At 35.9% G+C, this 6798-nt stretch overlaps 1 pseudogene; it reads right to left on the reverse strand.

Annotated features, from left to right (window-relative positions):
- Window positions 1–5103: 5103 nt before the first annotated feature.
- Window positions 5104–6798, reverse strand: part of LOC103256261 — a 7668-nt pseudogene continuing 5973 nt past the window's right edge.

A 6798-nucleotide genomic window follows, 5' to 3' on the forward strand; every position in this document is an offset into this window, starting at 1 on the left:
AACCCGCCTTGATGATACAGGCCTTAAAGAGAAGAAGCTGCTACTGGAGGAAAGACATAAAACCTCACCAGGCCCCTTCTCCTCGACTGAAAAAAGTTAAGTCTCAAGTCACTGCAAGGACAGTAAACGCTGTCACCCAGGACACAGATGAAGACTCACTGCGGCTTGGGGAAGGGTATAAGGAAAAAAACATCCTGTATCCCAGGAGAGACAGAAGTATCCTGCACCCAGACTGTTGGACAGATCTCCTATCTGGGAGAGAGGCAAAAAACTCTCCTGAAAAATATTCACCAAAGGCACAATGACGGCTTTAGCTGCCACAAGGAAGAAGGGCAGGAAATCACAATCCCCAAATCTTGCCACAGTATCAAAACCACAGACAATATTTTAAACATCAAGAACTCCAAAAGTTCTTTCCATGGCTCTTCAGAGAAATATGCTAGAAAATGAACTTTATCAAAACAAAAAATGTCTGGGGAAACTTCAGTAATTTACCATTTAATATACTTTTCTGAGTCGGGTCTCACTCTGTTGTGCAGGCTGGAGGGCAGCGTTGATCCTTCCACCTCAGCCACTCGAGTAGCTGAGACTACAGGCATGTGCTATCATGTCTGGCTAAGTTTTTGCTTTTTTGTAGAAACGAGGTTGCGCTATGTTGCTCAGGCTGGACTTGATCTCCTGGGCTCAAGCAATGCTCTTGCCTCCGTCTTGAAAACTACTGGGATTATAGGTGTGAGCCACAGTGCCCGGCCCATTTAATATACATAATTGCAAACCTAAGATTAAAATTAAAGTGAGCACAGGATAGAACATGCTATGATAATGCTCTATATTATGCACTAAGTTCACAGCTCAGTGGCTCCTGTATATTTACAAGGCCATACAACCAACACTACTATCCAATTCCAGAACAACTTTCCAAAAAGAAATGCTAGACCTTTTAGCAGATACTCAGTAATCCTCCCTCTACCAATTCCTAGCAATCACTACTCCACTTTAAGTCTCTATGGATTTACCTATTTTGAATATTGCATGTAAGTAGAACCATATTTTGTTTGGCTCTTTCCAGTTTGCATGTTAAGGTTCTTCCACATTGTAGTATATATCAAGTCTTCATTTCTTTTTATGCCTGAATAAGATTTCACTGTATGTATATACTACAGTTTGTTTACCTATCATCAGTTGATGAACACTTGGGTGTTCCCTTTAAAAATAAACCTCTTTTTATCTATTACGAATAATGCTACATGAATAGTCATGGTCAAATTTTTATACAAACATGTTTTTAATTCTTTTGGGTATTTATGAGTGAAAATTCTGGGTCCCATGAGACCCCATTGTGCCTATGTTGGCAGTTTGATAGCATCTCACAGTTCTCTAAGAATGTATTCATTCTTGTTTTCTTCTCTTTCTCGAATTGTATAATCTCAATTGAGCTATTTTTTTTTAAGTTTGGCACATCTTCCTTCTGCCTAGTTAAGTCTACCATTAAGTCATTCTGTTGAATTCTTCATTTTGGTAATTGTACTTTTCAACTCCAGAATTTCTTTTTGACTTTTCTTCATAATTTCTACCTCATTATTGATATGCTCTATTTGGTGAGATGTTATTTGCAGACTTTCTTTCAGCTCTCTAGATATAGTTTCAAACCTTTGGTTGAGCATATTTAAAAATAGCTTCTTTAATGTCTTTTTTTTTCTCCCGTCCCCACTAATGTCTTTTTAAAGTCTGAAGTCTGAGCTTCCTCAGGGAGTTTCTGTTGACTGCTTTTCTCTCCCAGTGTATGGACCATACTTTCTCGTAATTTTTTGTTGAAAATAGCATGCAACTCTATAAATCAGATTCCCCTCCTTCCTCAGGGTTTGTTGTTACTGCTTTTTGTTGTCTAGTGACTTTTCTGAACTATTTATTTGTAAAGTCTATGTTATTTGTTGGGTATGGCCACTGAAATCTGATTCATTTACCTTAGTGGTGTGCTAATAATTGGACAAAGATTTCATTAAACGCCTGGAATACTTCTCTGATGAGAAGCTGTCTGTGATGGGCATGCCTTCACCGCTCAGACAAAAAGTTGATAACTTCACTTTAGCCTTCACTTGTTACTTGTGCAGCAACTCGGGATCAGTCAGAAGTTAGACCTTAGGGCCTGATTAGCTTTTCCTGAGTGTACACATGGACATATGCCTATGCATGATCTCCTTTATCCCCCAAAATGTCAGAATTTATTCAAGTTCCTTTAGATACTACATTCTTCAGATTTCCTCTTAAGCTTTTTGGTTAACTTACTGTTTACTCCAACTGTTATGCACTGCCTGATGCAGTCTTGATGTTAAAGCAATTCCCTCTAACTGTATTTGAAAAGCAATCTCAGAGAAAAGGCTTATCACAATGGATAAGCTCTGACTCAGATGACAAAGACAGCCTTGTGTATGGGGTTGTCTAGTGAACCATCAGACAGGTCAAATAACGACAGTTCTCACGGAATGTGTGTTTGAAGAAACTCCAACCCTGTTCTGAACTCCCTCCAGTGGTTGCCAGGCTGCTGGTTTGCACTGTAACTATTGGCTGTTGGTTTCTATGGCTACCATAGATCTGGAAAGGAGGGGATGGAAACAGGGCAAGAATTAACAATGTCCACTATTCTGACCAAGATTCAGATTCAGATTCAAGATCCAAGATTCAAACATTTTTCTTGAGTAAATGATCTCTGAACTGCCACAAGCCTTTGGTTAATTATAGAGTTCTGAAAAAGCTGATTCTGATAGTTTGAACTGTTTACTTATCTCTTATGGAGAATTTTTACAAGTCCTTGCTCTGCGATTTGAGTTGTTATTATCCCGGGTAACTTCCAAACACAGTTTTAAAGTCATGTACCCTCAGGCTATATATAAATAAATAAGCTCTAAACAATTACTGACTCCTTTGGCTAGTAGACTTCAGTTTTGTAGAGACAACACTAAGAAATTCTGAAACTAACCTGGGTGTATACTAGAGTTGAGTAAGTTTGTAAATATATTGTGGATTATGAGAACCAGCTTTGTCACTACTAGAGAAAGGAAAGACTTACATGTCAACAGGACACAGGAGACAGTTTGAGGAGGCTCCCGATGGTCAAATTAAGCACAACTTGAACATCAAAATAAACAATGAAGGGCTTCTATTTCTGACCACTGTGGAATAATAGGGGCTGGATTTGCCCTTCTGTATGAAACAACTAGAAAACCAGACAAAATATATAAACAACAGTTTTTAGACAATGGACAATAAGTGGCACCGGAAAACAATGCCTGAGAGAAGAAAACAAATGAGATGAGCCCTATTCCTACACCAGCTTGCTGCCTGAAGAGGTTTCAAACGATAGTACAGAGGGAAGAAACCCCAGAGCTCAGTGGCCTTACTGAATTGAAAAGACAGACTTCAGAGTTCAGGCAGGCTACCATGATTAGAACTTGTGAGGCAAAAACACTAGGAAGGAAGGAAATACACATAAAGAAAGTACTCCAAAGACCTGTAGAAGGATCCTGATTCTTTGGTAGAAGACTGATCTATTCAATCTGTATGAAGAATCTATACATTGGCCAGAGAAAAAACCACTAGTAGAAAGAAATGGAACTATACATAAGTCCAGGGATAGTTTGTGTTCTCACCAGCTACAACAGAAAGATTTCCTAGAACGAAATGCCTCAAGGAGGCCAAATAATCCCTAAACAAGGATTTCTCAACCTTAGCACTGTTTACATATTGGGCTGGAAAATCCTTTTTTGTGTGTGTACTCTAGAAAACATCGTCCCCGCCCCCACCTTCACTTATCACTTGCGCCCTGGGGGGAAAAACTCCAAGTCAAAAACCACTGCCCTAGACTAATGGCTGTCATAGTCTCATGCACACACCTCAAAAGGGCCAATCTGAGTCTAAGTAACTTCACTGCACCCCAGAACAAAGTCCGACAGTAATTTCCGTGTACCATAATCTAGCAGAGAACAAATGAAACTATTCCCTCTACCTATTTAGTGGACCTTAACTTCCTCCAGTGGGGATTAAGAAGTCTTGGGCAGACTTGGGAGTCTGGAGGACAGTGCCCTCAATCTCATGGTTTGGTTTGGTAAACTCTGAGTAGACACAGACTTTTTTTTTCACTATTTTTTGGTCCGTTTGAAATTGTGTCAACATAAAAATTTAAAAGAATAAAAGCACAAAAATAAAATATAGGTTCAACATAGCAAAACCAATTTTTCTCTGCATGATCTGTTAAATTCCATTGTTCTAGTTATCTAAATTCTTAAGTTCCTGAAATAAATAAAAATGACTCTTGTAAATTCAGGCTAATCAGATGGCCTTCTTTGCCATCAACAGTACTAATGTGCAGGAAACATGAATTAGTATTATTTAGTTAACCAAGAACGTTTAATTTCTCCCAGAGTAGCAAAAGTGAAACATCGGAAGGGATTTCAAAATCCTTTTTTCCTTCTAAACAGCAGAACTGTGATGTATAAAATAGTCCCTTCCTCAGTGACTCATCTCTTAACCTTTCTGTTTAGCCATCAGCAGAAAGACTCTTTTAACCCTACCTCTTCAAAATGTGTTCTTATAAATTACAAACTATGACTCCTCAAAAACTTTTTATAAGCATACACGGTCAAATAAATAGGTAGTTCACATTCTTGATTTAAAGAACATATTTATATGCAGTAAAACATAAAACCAGCTTTTGCTGTGTTGCTGCATTTAAACAATTTGCCTAAGTAAATGAAACATAATTAAGAAATCCAAAATTGTCCTGGAAATCTGTTTAAGAATAGTCAAAAATTTCTGTGCATGATCACAAGTAATTAAAACTATGATAAAATTAACATTTACTTGCATAACTTATTTGTACATCATAATAAGTTACTATATTTAGTTTTGCTAATAAGAATAATTTTTAATAAAAGTGAGAGGTGATCTGATCTATTTTAAATAAATATGATTTCTTTTTCCACTATTATTTTTTAAAATTTATTTATTTATTATAAAGATGTGGGGTACAATTCAGGGTTAGGTATACAAACACTGATCATGGAGGTACCCTGGTTGATGAGGTATGCTCCCCCAGCAGTTTCCCTCAACTGCCAGTCCCACCCCCCTTCCCCTGACAGTTTTCTGCTACTGCCAATATTTTCAAGGCAAAAAAAACAGCTCAATCAGTGAAATATACATTATGATAAACACACATGAGAAAATCTGAGATCATTATGATACCAAAATTTTTTTGTAGGGGAAACAGTATGGGGGATATTATTAAAAATCAATTTAACTACAAAATTGATTTGTAAAAAATGTCAACGTAACTTGAAATTGCTTAAAAAATAAAAATAAATTAAAAAGCATTCTATAATTCTCTTCCAGAATAGACTCATTCAAGTTTAAATAACAGGCTAATTAAAAATATAATAATTTTTAGATGGAAAAGTCCACAAAAAGAGACATTAATCAATCTGCAAATGTAATCTTTTTCCCCAAAAACACAGCAATTTTAGATTGTTGTTCTTTTCGCCTTTTGCCTGCTTCCCACGAAGGACGAAGGGGCAGCTGCAACTGCTGTTTTGTATTTTCAAGTCCTCTTTGTGGCTTCTTATTAAACTGATTCTTGATCTGAGGTCCACTCTATGGAAAACCTAGAAAGAGAAAACAAAATTACTTTAAACCAGCTATATACCCAAAGAGCATACAGGAGAAATAGATTTCATCTTCTGCAAACCAGTGCTAAAAAATTAAATTTTATTTTCTTAAATGAAGTACCTTACAATTTAAAATTGAAGTCCAATAGACGATAATTTGGAATTAAAAATCTACACATGAGCAGTCAATTTTGCTACACATACTTTCTAACCCTTGTAAGTAAATGTTTATCAAGTACCTCATGGTATATGTTGTGCTGCCTTATTAACAATGACAAAAAGAAAGAAGCCTCAGTACAGCTAACATAAAAGGCCTGAAAACCCGGCACCTTGTATTTTCAAAGGAACATCAATAGCACGGTATCTGTGTATGAAGAAGATGTAGTCAAAAAAATCATACTAAGACACCGAGTCTGACAATGCTGATGGGATTGATTTATTTTTTAAAAGGCAATAAGTTGGTTTCACTCTCTTCTGTTATCGAACCAAAAGTTGTTGTTGCAAGGTAATTTATTAAGTCTACTAAAAAAATATAAAACTAAGTTCTTTTTTAGTTATGCTATCCTCCAGATATGAGGGTGGCAACCTGTATTCCAGTTCCTACAGTATCTTATATTATGAGGCACTTTTTATGATTTTGAACATATACTGTTCAAGTACTGTTTGAGTAAGATATACTAGAATGAAAAGACATGAGTCAATGCATATTTTGGATGCTTATAAAACTTAGCTGATGGAATCAGAAAGAAAAAAATAACAGATTTATTAATCAGTGCTTGGGGTGTAAAATTTCTCCATTGTAAGTCAGACATAATTGCCAAAAGTCTTTTGAAGACCTCTTTAAAACACACATACCATAATGTTTTACATCAAGTATACAGTTTGGGATAACATTTCTAAAACACCATGTAGACAGAAATAAAAATATCCTACATCTTGTACAAATAACATATACTCTAGGAATCTGTTATATTATTCAAAGAGTAGCTCTCATGATGAAAAAGATTAAATAAAACTGTCTCAAGAAAAATAAGATTTAAATAAGGCAATACTTCTAAATGAATGTATTATTTTATATGTTATATAATTTAAAGTTGTATGTGTAAATAAACTGATATTTTACATATAAAAACAAAGCAAA

The sequence above is a fragment of the Carlito syrichta genome, unplaced genomic scaffold (genome assembly GCF_000164805.1).
Source record: "Carlito syrichta isolate Samal-C Ts95f unplaced genomic scaffold, Tarsius_syrichta-2.0.1 Scaffold289171, whole genome shotgun sequence".
NCBI lineage: Eukaryota > Metazoa > Chordata > Mammalia > Primates > Tarsiidae > Carlito > Carlito syrichta.